The sequence below is a fragment of the Sapajus apella genome, unplaced genomic scaffold (genome assembly GCF_009761245.1).
Source record: "Sapajus apella isolate SASKATOON/1434 unplaced genomic scaffold, GSC_monkey_1.0 scaffold4, whole genome shotgun sequence".
NCBI classification, from domain to species: Eukaryota; Metazoa; Chordata; class Mammalia; order Primates; family Cebidae; genus Sapajus; species Sapajus apella.
The window spans coordinates 17731160-17735604 of NW_022436944.1; the positions used below are offsets into that span (position 1 = coordinate 17731160).

The 4445-nt window shown below is 39.6% G+C and overlaps 1 pseudogene across 1 annotated transcript; it reads left to right on the forward strand.

Annotated features, from left to right (window-relative positions):
* The first annotated feature begins 277 nt into the window (after positions 1–277).
* Positions 278–589, forward strand: LOC116540074 (annotated as a pseudogene). Its single transcript, XR_004264296.1, has one exon. The product of XR_004264296.1 is annotated as a 60S ribosomal protein L38 pseudogene (transcript).
* The last annotated feature ends 3856 nt before the right edge of the window (positions 590–4445 follow it).

Below are 4445 nucleotides of genomic sequence, written 5' to 3' on the forward strand. Positions count from 1 at the left end.
ATAGTGCTTTAACCTCCTGAATGTATAATACTTTCTCACCTCTGAATGGATCAGTTTATCAGGATATGGAAGAAATAAGCAGCTCAATTTCCACTGAGATATATATTTTTTCAGATGTTTATCTGGAGGGAATATTTATGGGCTAGATAGAATTTCTTGAAAATAGACATGTCACATTCTTGTTTATATGTAACATTTACTACAAATGGCAAGAAATGATCATTTAAAACTAACTTTAAAAAATGAGTTTAGGGCTGCGAGCGTTTGTAGGGTGGTACGCGGGTGAGAAGTTCCCAGTGCGCTCCCGCTCCCAGCGTGTCTCGTCACCATGCCTCGGAAAATTGAGGAAATCAAGGACTTTGTGCTCACAGCCCGACGAAAAGATGCCAAATCTGTCAAGATCAAGAAAAATAAGGACAATGTGAAGTTTAAAGTTCAATGCAGCAGATACCTTTATACCCTGGTCATCACTGACAAGGAGAAGGCAGAGAAACTGAAGCAGTTCCTGCCGCCTGGTTTGGCAGTGAAGGAACTGAAATGAACCAAAACACACTGATTTGACCTGTATGTTAATAAATACTAAAAATCCAAAAAAAAAAAAAAAAAAAAGAGTTTAGGAGAGATACAGTAGCTCATGCCTGTAATCCTGGCACTTTGGGAGGCCGAGGCAGGCAGATCACTTGAGATCAGGAGTTGGAGACCAGTCTGGCCAACATGGCAAAACCCCATCTCTACTAAAACAACAACAACAACAACAAATTAGCTGGGCATGGTGGCGTACGGCTATAATTCCAGCTTCTTGGGAGGCTGAGGCATGAGAATCACTTGAACCTGGAACGGGAGGTTGCAGTGAGCTGAGAACTCCAGTGGGTAACAGAGCAAGACTCTGTCACACACAGACACACATCAAAGAGTTCAGAGAAGTTTAGTTTAGAACTAATTTATAGCGTGAATACTTTGAGGTAATATTTAGATCAATTTATTATTCACTAAGTTTGTTGAAAATTTATATCATGATTATTCTGATTCCATCTCAAAGCACAAGGTTACTCTCAGTGGATAAAAACTCAGCTACAGCTGAGGTTATTGAAATGCCATGCATATAAGCATCCTGGCTCCATTTTCAATTTGCATATGTATGTGGGTAGGGTGTGTGTGTGTCTGCACTTGCACAAAATCCTTAAAATTACCTGGAATATTAACAAATAATATCTTCACATCCTATGTTTGTGCAATAATATTAGAGAGAGGGAAGGTTATTCTCTGAGACCTTCCAAGCACCTTGCTGATAACTAGTTTTATCCTCTGACACCACTGTTTGAGGCCACAGCAGCTTACTGACACTCAAACAGTGAGTTAGTGACAGGCTCTGCAGAGAACAGAGCACTTCTCTGTCCACAGAATTCCGGGCACCAGGATGAACACATATGCACTGTAGACTTTGAGTATTTTTATATGACTCAGTATAAATGTATACATTCATAGCCTCATGAGCGCATGTCTGTAAATATGGGGTCTCAATAGCTTCATGCATTTTCCTCACTAGCCAGTGAGTTCTCTGGTATATTTAATCAATCCTCTACTATTCCTGGATGGGAAGTACTAAATTTCTGAGGTTTTAACAAATACCATGTTTCACTTAGGCAGTGTAGAAATTATCCCAGTATAAGTACATTACTATTTTTATGTTTTTGATTTTTAACTTTTATTATTTTTAAAATAATATATATAATGTATATTCATAATGGAAACATATAAAATACAGATAAGTAAAAAGAAAAATATACCTGATCTCCCCATGTGGAGATAATAGCAACCATAAAATATGTAATGTATACCTGATTTAGGCTTTTTTTTCTATGCATTTATATACATGCATGTAATTTTTCACAAAAATAAATCATATAGATATCTTAAAACCTTCAAACCCTGCTTTTAAAATTTAATATACCATAAATACCTTTCCATTTCCAACATAATATTTAATGGCTGCAAGCCAAGAACATTTTAGCTGCATAGGACCAGGATTTCTTTGCTCTGAAGATCTTACATTAAATTGAAACTTAATCATCCCTGGGCCTGGCCGCTTGAGGATAGGTTGTACTACTGTGGCATCAAAAGGTAGCCAAGGGGCACTGTTTAAGGTAGCTAGGCATCCATGTGAATGTGTGCATGTGTGTATGGTACTTCACAGTGTGGAATTGAGCTGGGGATAGAAAGAGGTGTGAACTATAGCCCTGGGCCAGGAACCAAAGGCCAGTGTCTGGGGTTGGATAGACCCACACTGCAGCTGAGAATTCTAAATTTAATCGCTTCTTCCAGATAATTTTGAAGCTTAAATTTTTTAAGGAAAAAAGGCTTTTTTTTTTTTTTTTGAGACAGAGTTTTAGCTCTTGTCATCCAGGTTGGAGTGCAATGACGCGATCTCGACTCACTGCAAACTCCACCTCCTGGGTTCAAGCGATTCTCCTGCCTCACCCTCCTGATAGCTGGGATTACAGGCATGCGCCACCACACCTGGCTAATTTTGCATTTTTAGTAGAGATGGGGTTTCTCCATGTTGGTCAGGCTAGTCTCGAACTCCTGACCTCAGGTGATCCACCTGCCTCAGCCTCCCAAAGTGCTGGGATTACAGGTGTGAGCCACTGCGCCCAGCAATGTATTTTTATTTGGTAGTTTGCTTTCAAAACTTTAAAACATTTTGGCACATGACAGGTGTATTGTCATTTGTACTTGAGGCAGGCCCTAAAAACGTCAGGAGCAGGCCTGAATACACATATTATATATTTTGTAAATTTCTAGAATGTATAATAATTGTTTTATATAATAATTTACCTTTCTATATGAATGAAAAGGAGTATTACATGCGTGCTCATTTATTGACTGGCTAGGGTTCAATTTAATATGATATTTATTGAAACTTCATCATATACCATATTCTGCTGGGTACAGGATGAGAGGCAAAAATACATAGGCCAGACCCTTATGGGACTCCCAATCTTCTGGGGGCCTCAGACATGTGAAATAATTACCCCACAGAATGGCAGTGCATCAGACAAGTGTGAACATGGTACAGAGCCACATAGAGAAAAGAATGGGCAACTTCAGGGTCAGGACCCTGGGATCAATTAATTTACCTGGACAACTACAGCCTCACAGAAATCTTCAAAATGCTGTATAAACCATTCCATCCAAGATGAATTATTGTAAACCTTTGAAATAGTTGAACATTTTAAATTTTTGATAAATTTGATAAGTTGGTCATTTGACGAATTGATCATTCAGGACTTCACTTTCAGTAGATGATTTTCACCTAATCAGCAGTTTTCCTTGAGGGACTGATTTCAAGGTGCATTCATAGAAACTCCGTCCATACTGGGATTTAAAAAATACATAGGAAGGACAGGTGTGTTGGCTCAGGTCTGTAATCCCAGCACTTTGGGAGGCTGAAGCAGGTGGATCCCCTGAGGCCAGGAGTTCAAGACCAGCTTGACCAACATGGTGAAACCCTGGCTCTACTAAAAATACAAAATTAGCTGGGTGTGGTGGTACACATCTGTAATCCCAGATGCATGACTTCTGTTAGTACTCAGAAGAGAGGGCACCTTAATAGTCTTCACCATAAAACTTTGCTAATCAACCCAACTGGGTAGGGTTTCTTTACTCTTACACTCTTTGTTATGGACTGAATATTTATGTCTCCCCTGCCCCATCAAATTCATATGTTGAAGACCTAATCCCCAACGCTATGGTATTTAGAGATGGGGCCTGTGGGAGGTGATTAGGATTAAATGAGGTCTTGAGAGTGGGCCCCTGATCCGATGGGATTACTGCCCTTAGAAGAAGAGTCACTACTTTCTTTACTTGCGAATACACCAACGGAAGGCCACATGAGCACACAGTGAGAAGAAGGCGGTTGTCTACAAGCCAGAAGAGAACCCTCAGAGAAATGACTCTGCCAGATCTTGATCTGGGTCTTCTAGCTTCCAGAACTCTGAAAAAACTTTCTGTTCTTTAAGCCATCCAGTCTATGATATTTTATTATGGCAACCTGAGCTGACTAATATATCCTTGTATAAGGGGTTCTTTGTATTTCTCCTTTGGGTTGGTCTTTTGTTTCACTCTCTTTATTAGTATGTGTTTCTTATCACTCCTTCCAGATTATAGGCAGCTTGAAGGTAGGTCTTTCGTCATACTTATGTTAGCATTCTCTGCAGTGCCCTGTACATGGTTTTGCCCAAAGTAGATGTTCAGTAAACATTCGATGACCTCAAGATAATGCAGCAATTTCTGTGAAGAAAGCCACAGATAATAAGCTTAGGGCAGGAGACTAGGCAGCATTCAAGACTTGGGCTCAAGTAGAAACAGAGAAGATATAGGATTTTAATGCAGAATTTGGAGATTAGAAAGGACAGAGGTTCTCAACAGTGATGAGTGAGAAGAGT